The 15,086-nt window shown below is 44.4% G+C and overlaps 1 protein-coding gene and 1 non-coding gene across 2 annotated transcripts in view; both read right to left on the minus strand.

The window, feature by feature from the left end:
• The window catches only part of Rhp (rhophilin), a 714,954-nt gene that overhangs the window by 494,481 nt on the left and 205,387 nt on the right, over positions 1–15,086 (minus strand). The window lies entirely within an intron of this gene.
• Positions 4,188–4,264, minus strand: TRNAS-CGA (transfer RNA serine (anticodon CGA)). Its single transcript has one exon. It is a non-coding gene; the product is annotated as a tRNA-Ser (tRNA).

Consider the following 15,086-nt stretch of genomic DNA (forward strand, 5'->3'; position numbering starts at 1 on the left):
ACGAGCAGAAGTATTCAGTCAGCACTATATAAAAATGGTTGGTTATAAGGATAACGTCCAGATAAAGGAGGTAGGTGACTAATACCTACTAACAAAGTATTGAAATTTACGTACGACAACGAAGACATCTGCAATAAGTTACAAACGTTGAAAGCTAGAAAAGCAGCTGAAATTGTGTTTTTAAGAAACTAATGCCATTCCTAACTCTGTTTTAAGAACTAGCCCTGTGCAGGCCCGATGATACTCAGGCTCGTGTGTGCTAAACCGCTCATTGGTGAAGGAGTCCCTGGAGAGATTTTATTGCATGAGTTACGAACGATGTTTGCGGAGCACTGACATGTTTGTGAGGCACATATAAAGTTCACAAACAAAGCCCTCGGCCTTTCTTCCTTATCTTGTGACGTGAGCAGGAGGATCACATGACTAAGTACTTCTATCAGGAAGTGCCATGACTCGACTTCGCTTTTTAGGTGGAAACCTACGTTGTTCCAATAAGACGGTTGACAAATACCTTCCTACGATAACAATCAATAATAATAATGTTATTTGCTTTACGTCCCACTAACTACTTTTACGGTTTTCGGAGACGCCGAGGTGCCGGAATTTAGTCCCGCAGGAGTTCTTTTACGTGTCAGTAAATCTACCGACACGAGACTGTCGCATTTGAGCACCGTCAAATACCACCGGACTGAGCCAGGATCGAACCTGCCAAGTTGGGGTCAGAAGGCCAGCGCCTCAACCGTCTGAGCCACTCAGCCCGGCACGATAACAATCAAAAGTCCACGTTTAACAAGATATCTGATTCAGAAAGCTGTGTAGGCTGAGTACTCAGCTCGAAGGCTGGTTGGATCCTCAAGAGCTCCGCCACCAGCTGTCATAGATGACCTAGGCATAACTAAAGAGGCATATTAGTTTATAGATTATAGGTTAGGTTACGTTTATTGCTTTTAAAAGATCGTTCATATGTTCAGAGTCATTCAGGGAGCCCTCCGTGTTTTCCAAGTTGCTCAGGAAAACACCCAGTTGTATGCGTGTTAATGTTAAGTGCGGTCTGGAATGTTCATGTACCAAGGACATGTATAATATTCTAGGTGTTTCTGGATATCCTTAGGTTATAATCATCATCATCTGTTTACCCTCCAGGTTCGGTTTTTCCCTCGGACTTAGCAAGGGCAGTGTCCTGGAGCTTCAGACTCTTGGTCGGGGATACAACTGGGGAGTATGACCAGTACCTCGCCCAGGCGGCCTCACCTGCTATGCTGAACAGGGGCCTTGTGGAGGGATGGGGAAGATTGGAAGGGATAGGCAAGGAAGAGGGAAGGAAGCGGCCGTGGCCTTAAGTTAGGTACCATCCCGGCATTCGCCTGGAGGAGAAGTGGGAAACCACGGAAAACCACTTCCAGGATGGCTGAGGTGGGAATCGAACCCACCTCTACTCAGTTGACCTCCCGAGGCTGAGTGGACCCCGTTCCAGCCCTCGTACCACTTTTCAAATTTCGTGGCAGAGCCGGGAATCGAACCCGGACCTCCGGGGGTGGCAGCTAATCACGCTAACCACTACACCACAGAGGCGGACCTTAGGTTATAATAATAAATAATAATCGCATGGCCTCAGCTACCGTTTGCAGACATTTCGATTTGACGCCATCTGGCTGTCTGCTCGTCAATTTCGACGTTCCGGTTTACTCTAGGTCCGCTAGATGGCAGACAGAGTAAACCGGATCTCTCTTGGGCGTCTATGGCTGAGATTTAATTAATTTTGTCGGGTAAATACCAAATGTATCACCAGAGATCTTTTACATGCCGACATCGTACGACATGGAGTGTCGAATGGACTTTTTTCCGCCCTTCAAAAATCCGACTACCTCTGCCGGGTTTGAACCCGCTAACTTGGGATCCGGAGGCCGACACTCTACCACAGATCCACAGAGGCAGCTATCCTTAGGTTATGTGCCATAGTGACAAACTTATTTCAAGACAATTCTAGAACAGAAATTTACCAAGGACTTCTCGATGTTACTGTAGAATCTTCCAGGTATCTTGCAGTAATACTATGTTGTAAGAAAGCAGACTTATCTAGAACAAGAGCCAATATATACATGAAGAGCGTTGAGAGAGTTCTAGAACCAGTACAAGGAGAGATATGGAATTGTGTTGTCGATACTGTCGTTGCAGATCAATCGTAGTTTACTGTATAAGAGAAGAAGTTAAGTGTAGTGATGTGCTGGTAGTTACTGTAGTGTGTCACTGTTGTCATTCGTGAACTACTGTCTATATTGCATGTGATCAGTTCATTGAGCGACTTGTAAGTCCAAAGAGTCAGTTGCTGACGCAGCGAGCTCTCGCAGATCAGTCGTACCATACTGATACTGATTCGAGGATCGATTATAAATTAATGTATATATATATTTCAACGTTTTATCATAGTGTATTTGTTTCCTGCTTTTTTTTTTCTTTGCTAGTCTGCGGTTAAACGTCACACCAACATATGGAAGGTTTCGGCGACGAAAGGATGGGAAAGGACTAGGATTGGGGAGGTAGCGACCGTGGCCTTAATTAAGGCACTACCGAGCGAGTTGGCCGTGGGATTAGGGAGAGGGGGAGGTGCGCAGCTGTGAGCTTGCATTCGGGAGCTATTGCGTTCGAACCCCACTGTTGGCAGCCCTGAAGATGGTTTTCCGTGGTTTCCGATTTTGGTTTTTGGTTTAAAATCTGCCTTACGTCGCACCGACACAGATAGGTTTTATGGCGACGATGGGATAGGAAAGGACTAGGAGTGAGAAGGGAGCGGCTGTGGCCTTTATTAAAGTGCAGTCCCAGCATTTGCCTGGTGTAAAAATGAGAAACCACGGAAAACCATCTTCAGGGCTACCGACAGCCGGGTTCGAACCCACTATCTCCCAAATGCAAGTTGTTAGCTACGTTTCCCATTTTCACACCAGGAAAATGCTGGGGCTGTACCTTAATTAAGGCCGCGGCCTCTTCCTTCCCACCCCTATCCCATCGTCGCCATAAGACCTATTTGTGTCAGTGCGATGAGAAGCCAACTGTAAAAAAAAATGGTGTTAAAACGGGAAACCATTTAAAAAGATCTTCAGGGCTGCCGACAGTGGAGTTTGAATCCACTATCTCGCGGACTCCAGCTCACAACTGCGCGCCCCTAACCGCACGGCCAACTCGCCCGGTAGACGAAGAATGTAAATAATAACGTGCTATATAATCAGTTTAGCTATTGGACTAAGAATACAAGTGACGTCGCAGTACGTGAGGATGATACAGGCATGTCGCAGTGTTCGATATAGCCAGAACCTGACACCAGTCAGCGCTGATAACCGGAAGTGGCGCACACGACAGGCAATCTCAATGTCAAGGTTCTTCCTGCCAGCCTTTTTACAAAGCTTCTGTAAACATCATTCGCGATTCATGGCACACGAACAACACTTTCACTCTTGTCATAGAAGAATATAAATGAGCAGCGAAATCATCAAGCACAACATGCAACCTTCTACAAACATCAAGTGCAACTAATTCTTCGCCTTCTTGTAGACATTAAGGGGATCGACAGAGGAAATGCCCAATTTCTCCGTTAATGTTAGGTGTGGACCGCTTCTGCGGTGTAGAGGTTCGTATGATTAGCTGCCACTCCCGCAGGCTTGAGTTCGATCCCCGACTCTGCCACGAAATTGTAAACGTGGCACGATGACTGGAACGAGAATCACTCAGCCTCAAGAGGTCAACTGAGTAGAGGGGGGTTCGATTCCCAACTCAAACACCCTCGAAGTGGTTTTCCGTGGTTTCCCACTTCTTCTAACTTAAGACTACGGCCTCTTCCTGCCCTCTTCATTGTCTATCCCTTCCAATCCTTCAACCCCCCCCCCCCTCACGAGACCCATGTTCAGCATAGCAGGTGAGGGCGCCTGGGGGAGGTACTGGTCCTCCTTCCCAGTTTTATTCCAGACCAAATATCGCTCCAGGACACTGCCGTTGAGGCGGTAGAGGTGGGATCCCTCGCTGAGTCCGAGGGAGAAACCAACCCTGGAGAGTAAACAGTTTAAATAATAATATTATTAATGAATATTGAATTTTCACGACCGCATTGTAATCGAAACAGACTTTCAACGTATTAGGTCGTGTTACGTACATGTAGTACGTGTTGAAGAGATGTTAAGTACAGAACAAAAATGGCCAGCCGGACACCAGTGGGATCCGAACCCACAACCTCCCGATTTCGCGTCGGTTGCTCTACCAATTGAGCTATGGTGGCCTAGGCCATCTTTGTTCTGTTTGAAAGGATCTGAGCTACAGGTCTGGCACTGCTGCTAGCACACCGTAGAGTGCGTTTAAGTCGCCCGTTGTGGGGCATGTCAATGAATATTGAATTTTCACGACCTAATACGTTGAAAGTCTGTTTCGATTACAATGCGGTCGTGAAAATTCAATATTCATTGACATGCCCCACAACGGGCGACTTAAACGCACTCTACAGTGTGCTAGCAGCAGTGCCAGACCTGTAGCTCAGATCCTTTCAAACAGAACAAAGATGGCCTAGGCCACTATAGCTCAATTGGTAGAGCAACCGACGCGAAATCGGGAGGTTGTGGGTTCGGATCTCACTGGTGTCCGGCTGGCCATTTTTGCTCTGTACTTAACATCTCTTCATCACGTACTACATGTACGTAACACGACCTAATACGTTGAAAGTCTGTTTCAATAATATTATTCGTCGTGTATTGTAAAACTGAGAAGTTGTGTGAAGTTCAATGTCCACCAGAAAAATACAAATGCCGTATTGCACAGTCAATGTTCCACAAAATTCGAGTTACAGAGTATTTTTTGCTTTAAGGTAGGAAATGTTTGCTTCGAGATATCGAGAAATTTGTGTAACTGTATTTCGAGAAACAAAGAAATAAATACACGCGAAGAACAGGATAAACGGTCGGGAAATTTAAGTTACTTCGAGATACTGAAAATTCGAGTAATGGAGGTTCGAGATATCGAGATTCGACTGTATTATTAGCCGAAATCGGTTATAACGACCCAGAAGGGACCGCCATTCAACGGTCGTTATAGGCGATAATCGCACAAACCGCTCTCTTTGCTAAAATATCTGTTAGGCTGCAAACTAACATTGTTAGTTAACAGAATTAAGTTAAAACTTCCAGAAACGTACCGGAAACTGAAGTAAGTACAGTGTTAGTAGAGTGAGACTGCGAAAAATGTCATTGGCTTTCGCTTGAAGAGCAGGTCCAATAATCGGCACATTATTATTTTATTCTTTGCTGCTTAAACCGGCGAAGTAAAGATTCTTCAGTATCTTTGAGCTCATATGAAATGGGCCGCTTGCTTTTTAAAGAATTTCCTTCGAAAAGAGACTGTATTTTCTCTCTGTCCTTCCAAATTGTGGAAATTGTTCAGTGTGATACATCCAATTCCTCCCCGATGCTGACATTTGCTTCTCCATTTTCTGATCGCCATATTATGTGTGACTTTCCTTTTCTTTTGCAACATCTTCACAGCGATGCTTGCATTGACTATTTAACATGCTGATCTGAAATTTACAATAACCGCTGGGTTCCGTGGTTCAAATCCGGGTCACTCTATGTGAGATTTGTGCTTAACAAAGCGGAGCCGGGACAGGTTTTTTTCGGGTACTCCGGCTTTCCCTGTCATCTTATATTCCAGCAACACCCTCCAGTATCATTTCATTTAATTAATCATTCATTAATCATTGCCCCAGAGGAGTGCGACAGGCTTCGGCAGCCGGCAAAATTCCCGTCCTCGCCGCTAGATGGGGACTTCATTCATTCCATTCCTGACCCGGTCAAATGACTGGAAACAGGCTATGGATTTTCAAGCGTTACATTGTTGTCAGCAATCTCCAAATACGTAACAAACAAAAATCAATATTGAACGTTATATCAGATACATTTATTCGAAAATGTGATTAAAATACATCGTTGTAGACGATATGTCGTAATAAGCGACGTATCATTGGTTCAATTTTATGCAATAACTCATTAAATGTTACTTCTGACATTCGCAAGGATAACATTTATATTCCTGTCGATCCCCCTCAGCTAATTCTTTAAAGAGAATTGTATTTGCCCCGAGATTATTCCTTCTGGTAATCCATTTTCGCTCCCATTCTCTTTTTCTCCTAACTTTGGTCACCTCATCCTCTACAATGTTATCTAACACGTTGTTGATAGCCGTCCATCTTATCTCTGATCTAGTTGACGACACAGGAACGACTGAATCACGTGGCTTGAGTGACAAACTGCCATGTACCACTGTCCACGTGTAAACAAGCCAAAAGCGACTTTTTAATACACGCTGTTTATACAGGATTTAGACGGCACCTATAGATTTCGCCGTTATATCCACATGCCGTTAAAAGCGATGTCGCAACAAATGATTTCGACTGTATTCTTATCTTTATAGTAAAATAGATTACTAAAATCAGCTTTGGCAAATCCGTCCGTCTGTTCGCGGCAATACCTTCTGTACTAAGCAGGTTGCTAAGCGACTAACACTTTCATTAATATTCTCATCTAATTACGTGATTTTCATCCCTAGTAATGTAATTGCATGCAGGCATGTTTGATTACTACCTCTCAAGCAAGAGAGTATACACTTCCTCTGATCATGAAAGAATATTATTCTGAGCTATATACTCTTTGATTCTCTGCCCTTCCCCAACTTCTTAATATACTCAACAGGTGGCAGAACTTTCCTAATAACTTACATATTGCTAATAGAAAACATCGACGTACGCAGAGACGGGAAGGTATCAAGTCGACTAGCCTTCTAGAGCAGGAACAAAATCTTGAAAAAGTGGGTGTCTACTTACCCAAACCAGTATTCAGCCACGGCCACTATCTCGGGAAAGATCGTATGAAAATATTAAGATCCAGACACGCCCGAACGGTCGAAGCCCAGTGAATATTGCATGGAAACAAGTGTTATAAACTACATAATAAATGAATCAGTTTTTATGTTCGTTCGTTCGCAATCTGTTTTCCCTCCAGGGTTGGTTTATCCCTCGGACTCAGTGAACCCACCTCTAACGCCTCAAGGGCAGTTTCCTGGAGCTTCAGACTCTGGGGAGACAACTGGGGAGGATGACCAGTACCTCGCCCAGGTGGCCTCACCTGCTATGCTGAGCAGGGGCCTTGTTGGGGGATGGAAAGTTTGGAAGGGATAGACAAGGAAGAGGGAAGGAAGCGGCCGTGGCCTTAAGTTAGGTACCATCCCGGTATTTTCATGGAAGAGAAGTGGGAAACCACGGAAAACCACTTCCGGGGTGGCTGAGGAGGGAATCGAACCCCCCCTCTACTCAGTTGACCTCCCGAGGCTGAGTGGACCCCGTTCCAGCCCTCGTACCACTTTTCAAATTTTGTGGCAGAGCCTGGAATCGAACCCGGGCCTCTGGGGGTGGCAGCTAATCGCACTAACCACTACACCACAGAGGCGGACCAGTTTTTATGTGCCAATATTAAATGTTCACAAAACCAAAACGGTAGGGTGGCCAGTTCATTTCCGCTCCTCCATTCCCTTACCCCCCCCCCCCACCAACAGCACGTGGCAACCCATCCAACTCCTGACCACGCCCAATGTTGCTTAACTTCGGAGATCTCACGGGATCCGGTGTTTCAACACGGCTACGTCTGTTGGACTATAATATAATATAATATAATATAATATAATATAATATAATATAATATAATATAATATAATATAATATAATATAATATAATATAATGAAAACCTACAACCTGTTTCCCAGTCATTGACCGGGTCAGGGATGTCATGAATGAATCAGATATAGGCTGTTAGTACGATGGGGTCGCCACTCCCAAAGTGATTTAGTAATGACTGATAAATGCTATGAAATGAGAATGGAGAGTGTTGCTGGAATGAAAGATGACAGGGAAAACCGGAGTACCCGGAGAAAAACCTGTCCCGCCTCCGCTTTGTCCAGCACAAATCTCACATGGAGTGACCGGGATTTGAACCACGGTATCCAGCGGTGAGAGGCAGACGCGCTGCCGTCTGAGCCACGGAGGCTCCAATATAATATAATATAATATAATATAATATAATATAATATAATATAATATAATATAATTATTATTATTATTATTATTATTATCGGAGTACACCACCACCACGAAGCACTTTCATAACAAAGAAGTCAATTCTACGAACCACACCTGGGGCAACTCTTAACAGTTTCTTCTGCTTTTTAAAGACAACCATTAAGAACGAGCAGGCTACCATATGGTGAGGCAGATGTATACAAAACAGGTGCTCCAGTCCTTCACCACTTCCTTCGTACGCACATGAAATTCATTGCTCCCACCAGATCCGGTAATCAAACACTTCAGATCACTTGCTTTTAAAAGCGAACATAACTTCGCCCATAACAACGTAGATAACCTAATAACAAAGAATGTTTCCAGATAATACCAATTACTAGAAGCATAATCACGACTAAAGTCCGGCTGCAGGCTATTATGTACGTAAGAACATAATACCTGTTGAAAAATCAATGGGTGTATTTATGGCCGTTTAACGTGCCTCATTGACATTCCTCGGGAAAGGGAATCATTTTCATAGCTCTCGATACCAAGAAGGCAGTTTTCATTTTAAGAATATTTGCTGGAAATAGAGTATTAACTCAATTGTCAGGAGGAACTGCACTTCAATTAAATATTTCTGCATAAACAATATTTTCAGTTTTTTCTTTTTTTCAATTCCCAGTAAATGGCCTTATCTCTCAATATCCTGAAGCTCGTTCTGGGGAAAATGCGGGCTCTTTCTACGTGAGTTCTGCAGCAAAGTGAAGACAAAAATAAAGGAGTAAAATTGAATATGTTTTATGAGAGAGACAGAGCATGTGAAAGATAGCCAGACAGGCAGGGAGATACTGCCTGAGTGATATTAATCTACTGTAAAAAAAAAAAAAGCAAAATAATCTCCGTACAGGCCATGAAGTCCCTTGGAGGGGTGGAAGGTAAAGGCTTCCACTATCTGTAACATTGGCACTTGGTGGGGTGGAATGTTTAGCTGTATGCCTAGTTTATACGATGCCAGTTGATGAGACAATTGTCAGAAGACAGTTGACTGGCTTACAATTATTGGCTACATGTGAACACTTCGGTCAAGTTCTTTAGGCAATTGCCCTCACAATTGCCCAGACAATCGATTGTCTCCAGGAGTAGACTGAAAACAACCAAATGGGCCCAGCTGCAACCCCCACCACCCCAGGACCTCAGTATTTTAGGGATAGTTGGCGCCGTGTGAACGTGACAGGCCAGTAGCTGTATATTTATTTTGCGCCAGTTCGCTTGTGTCACCCGAGAGATGCAGCCACCAGCGTGGTCTTGATAATTTAAATACTTTAATTTTTTAATTATTTGTAAGCTGTTCGCGTAATTTTGGCTCCAAATTAGGGTGACGATACTAAGGTAAAATTCGTTGAGCTGTACAGGGAGTGATGATGTTTGTGGGAACAGCACGAAGACATGTACAAAAACAAAAATACTCGTCAAGCGGCACTTTCTGAGATTACCGATAAGTGAGCATTCAAGGATTCGGTGTGATTGAGGTCAAAACTCTCCATGACTCAGCAATGAATTCTCGGCACATATAATTAATTACAAAATGAATTTCATTCCTCATTGGGATTCATTATAGAGCCTCCGTGGCTCAGGCGGCCTCTCGCCACTAAGTTCTGTGGTTAAAATCCCGGTCACTGCATGTGAGTTTTGTGTTGGACTAAGCGGAAGCGGGATAGGTTATTCTCCAGCTACTCCGGTTTTCCCTGTCATGTTTCATTCCAGCAACACTCTCCAATATCATTTCATTTCATCAATCATTCATTAATCATTGCCCCAGATAAGTGCAACAGGCTTCGGCAGCCGGCACAGTTCCTATCCTCGCCACTACATGGGAGCTTCATTCATTCCATTCCTGACCCTGTCAAATGACTGGAAACAGGCTGTTGATTCTCATTGGGATTCATTACTACAGTCGCTGCGCATTCGCCATTTCTCGTTACCTACCTTCCTGGTGTGAACGGGTTCTCGTTCAACCGGATTGGCCAGCGATTGTCCCGCAGTAATTAGAGGACAACTGCCGCCAACAATACTGCCTCATCGACTGACATCATGTAAACTAGGCATAAGCCCGGCCGCCTGTGACCCCAGGAATTAACCTGGTACTGGTGGGCTGAGTGAACCTCAGGGCTATGTGCTCGTCCGAAAGTGGAAATCTCGCTTTTTACGTTAGCACTGATACAGTTACGAAGACTCCCTGCATCTTGTACCGGGATTCAATGCGACGGCTGGTTGGTGCATGTATCAATGCTAACGGAGGGCAGGTTGAATATTTCATATAAAGAAAGAGTTCATTGTGGTATGCTGGTGTGTTCTGTTCTTATGTGTTCCCATTATTAATGTACTATGTAGAGTTGTAGAAAATGAGTTATAACGTCGAAATAAAGCGTTTCTGGACCCATGTCCATGTAACATATTGTTACGAATACAACAGCGAATATTAATCACAGGTCCAATTACCCTCACACTCATGATAACTACCTCAAACGCTGACTCACGGTGATACTCAATCCACACACACAGGCATCTGTTCCATATGTCGTCGCCGGGCTCTCCGACACAACTACCACAACTCCTCGTTCAGACCTCGGTGGGTCACTACCGACAGCCAACACCTCTGCCCCCCCCCCCCTCTCAGCCCAGCCACCGAACCCCAACATACTGAACCTCACACTGATTCCACCATATAATCCAACAATGCCCGACCATCCGCGGCTAGCCTCCCTTTTTATAGCTCGGGTGATGTGCACCAGAATATTGGCGAGGTGGCTAGAGGTAGAACATTCTCGTTGAATCCCCAAGAAACTCGCAGGTAAACATCAGCCGACGAGAATAATACACGGAACGACCGGCCCCGTCCTCCAGGCCGGCTGGGAGATCGTTGATCGTCTGACTCACTAGCCCCTTCTAGGAAGTACCGGAAGGTGCCAACAGAAGGCTGGCACGTAACAACGTTTTGTTCTTCTACGTGTGAGGGATTCGTCCTGAAAGTTCCACCGTGATTTACTGTTACGCTCTGTATAATTTCATAACATGAAAACAGATCTTTAACAGATCTGGAGATATTTACGAAGGACGTTGTTACTGACTCACTCTCTATTTACCCGGGAACCTACTTAACCCACCCTGGACAGGAAACTATGTATAGTACGCGTATCAAAGTCTGCAGGAACAATGCCCAGATTACAGACTTCGGTTCACCGTACCTGAAGGGCAGGGTTTATCAGGAGAACGTTCGCACATGTGCAACAAGCTCTCCTAAACTTTCAGATTGTCCTAGACACAGATGAACACAATTTCGAGCACACGCTGTAGTGTGACGGACGTTATGTTCACGAAAACCAGGGACGTATGAAATGACAACTCATTATGGGGTGACGTAACCGATCAGTGATCAAAAGTGAAAATTTTTAAAAATGTCTGAATGAATAACATTTTCTTTACATTACGTGAAAACTTCGATGTTGTAGCTCAACGGGAAGTATGATTTTAAAATTACCTTATATGTATTGCTGCATTAATAGGACTATGCCATCAGAAACTTCAAGCGGTGTTAGAAATGATCATGCGCCAAAAATTCAGAACTTTGAAAATTTTGCTTTCCGAACTAACAACTGGACATCGGATCTTTAGCTTTATACCTATTGTTTTCCGTAAGACCCTAACAAGCCTATCTGTGATAATTATCCGTATTACATACCCACCTCCGCCTCTGTGGTGTAGTGATTAGTGGGATTAGCTGCCACCCCCGCAGGCCCGGGTTCGATTCCCGGCTCTGCCACGAAATTTGAAAAGTGGTACGAGGGCTGGAACGGGTCCACTCAGCCTCGGGAGGTCAATTGAATAGAGGTGGTTTCGATTTCCACCTCAGCCATCTTGGAAGTGGTTTTCCGTGGTTTCCCACTTCTCTTTCAGGCAAATGCCGGGATGGTACCTAACTTAAGGCCACGGCCGCTTCCTTCCCTCTTCCTTGTCTATCCCTTACAATCTCCCCATCCCCACCCAGGCCCCTGTTTAGAATAGCAGGTGAGGCCGCCTGGGCGAGGTACTGGTCATCCTCCCCAGTTGTATCCCCCGACCCAGAGTCTGAAGCTCCAGGACACTGTCCTTGAGGCGGTAGAAGTGGGATCCTTCACAGAGTCCAAAGGAAAAACCGACCCTGGAGGGTAAACGGATTCGGCGTTTCGACCTTTTGCCTTTCTTAGCCTATGCGAACCTTCTTTTCCGCTTTAGATCTTAGAAATTTCATACAACAAACACTAATATTATTAATTTATTATATAACTAAGTGTTCACACACGGCATCTAAGATAGAGATGCAAGCCAAGCTGGCATGAGGGCGGGTGTGAGCGTAATGCGACAAGCTTGGAACCAAGAATTTGTGGGTTTTACCGTCATGCCCGTTACTTGTCTCGCACATGCACTGTACCGAGTAGCCGAAGAAATTAGAAGAATTAGCAGTGAATGGTTTAAATCCTTCAGTATAGGAATCATTTTCAAAATCAGGTAGTAGAGTTGCTGCTTTTAAAGAAAAATGCCCAAATCTTCCAGCACGTATTTTAAGAAAATGGGGTACATGGTTCAATATTACAGTGAGAACATCCCTTGTACGGAAAACATTGTCAACAGTTTCTCAGAAGATAACTTGCAAGAGATGAAACTAAGGGACCCGGCATAATATTCGTGCTAATTTCAGATTCTTAAGAAACACTACAAAACAATTAGTCATCAAAAATCAGTCTCACTGAATCACTGAGTTTACAAACGCCGAGTGTCAGATGAAAATATGCAAACTAACCCTGTCCAGACGTAAACTTACACTCCAACGTCTGGAAATGTTCTTAATGATTTACCGCGCACAAAATTATGGCGGAAACGCAGCAAGAATGATAATGATGCAGGTAAATTTGTTGTTGTGTTGTAGTACCAGTTGTATGCATAAGTCTTTTCCGGTTTCACTGAGAGATGGCGCCAGCGAACAGTACACAGCGTATGAATTTGCCACGAACGTCAGATTGTTGGTCTGACATTAACCTACCAACACACACAAGTTGAGTCCGCCAAACACTAGCGTCTGTGTTGTATCATTCAGTGATCATGTCGACGTTTGTGTCTGAAAAAGAACATTTGCGGCACGCATTTCTTTTCTTATTTAATCAAAAGAAAAAGGCTGTGGAAAATAATCGTTTGCTGGTAGAAACATGTGGTGAACACGCTCCAGCGATTAGAACGTGTGAGAGATGGTTTCGACAAGTTAAACGTGCTGATTTCATTGTGAAAGACAGTGCGCGCTCTGGTAGACCACAAAAGTACGAAGACGAGCAATTGCAGGCGAAACCCTTAATGCACAACACTATCGCCAACAAATTATTAATTTAAATCACGCATTGATCGAAAGACGACCGGAATGGGCCAGAAAACATGGCAAAGTGATTTAGTTACACGACAATGCGCCGTCTCACACAGCAAAACAAATGAAAGACATCCTTCCGCAGCCGCCGTACTGCCCCGACCTGACACCATCTATCACCGCTTCGCATCAATGGGACACGCGTTCGTAGAACAGCATTTCAGCAATTTTGAGGAAGCTGAAAAACGGCTCGACGAATGCTTTGCCGCAAACGACAAGCCGTTTTTCTGGCATGGTATTCATATCTAACCTGATAGATGGGCGAATTGTGCAGAAGCCGACTGCCAATACTTTGAATAAACAAAAAATGAATTTCCCTTGAAAATGACATGTTTTCTTTTCCACAAAACCCGGCAAAAACGTATGCATACACCTGGTAAGCTATTTGCCACTTCTAGTTATTTAATCTCAACCAGATTTAAACTATTGTACATAAATGCTACATTATAATGTCTTGCATGCTCTGTTGTAAATATTTTAAATTATTATTTTTATTTTTGCTACCGGTAGGCCTAGTTGCTTTACGTCACACCGGCACAGGCAGGTCTTTATGGCGATGTTGGGATACGGAAGGGTAGGACTGGGAAGGAAGCGACCGTGGCCTTAAGTTAGGTACCATCCCAGCATCTGCCTGGAGGAGAAGTGGGGAAAGCACGGAAAACCACTTCGAGGATGGCTGAGGTGGGAATCGAACCCACCTCTACTCAGTTGACCATCCGAGGCTGAGTGGACCCCGTTCCGGCCCTCGTACCACTTTTCAAATTTCGCGACAGAGTCGAGAATCGAACCCGAGCCTCCGGGGGTGGCAGCTAATCACGCTAACCACTACACCACAGAGTTTCTATGTCTCAAATTGAGGATTGTGTGCATTTAAAAATCTAGTGATGTATTCTTAGTTCAATCCCCCACTTAAAAATGTTTCAACTGAATTCATTATTCATATCCCTCCCCCATGTCCTTGGTAATGCTCATTTTAAGTTTCCTGTTCATTCCACCTCTGGTTTTCCACAAAGAAATGGTTGAAAACATGTCTTGGCGGACAAAGTAGGAGTCCCCCATACTACGAAAAAGCCGGGCTGAGTGGCTGAAATGGTTGAAGCGCTGGCCTTCTGACCCCAGCTTGGCAGGTTCGATCCTGGTGGTATTTGAAGGTGCAAAAATACGTCAGCCTCGTGTCGGTAGATTTACTGGTACGTAAAAGAACTCCTGCGGGACTAAATTCATGTACCTCGGCGTCTCCGAAAACCGAAAAAGTAGTTACTGGGACGTAAAGCCAATAACACGAAAAACGTAAAATTAAGCAATTTTTCAATTATGCCGAAAGGTGAAGAGCTAAAAATCCCGAAAAGGTTTCAAATTGTGAGTTGTGGATAGCCCCGTCGAACTAAAAAACATTTCGAAAAATCCCTTCCGGCCTAAATGAATCTTTTTCTTCTTTTTCTATCGCTTTTCCCCCACATGTGGATTTGGCCCTGTTTTATGGTCGGATGCCCTTCCTGACGCCAACCCTATACGGAGGGATGTAATCACTATTGCGTGTTTCTGTGGTTTGGTAG

Source organism: Anabrus simplex, chromosome 6, assembly GCF_040414725.1.
Source record: "Anabrus simplex isolate iqAnaSimp1 chromosome 6, ASM4041472v1, whole genome shotgun sequence".
Taxonomy (NCBI): Eukaryota; Metazoa; Arthropoda; class Insecta; order Orthoptera; family Tettigoniidae; genus Anabrus; species Anabrus simplex.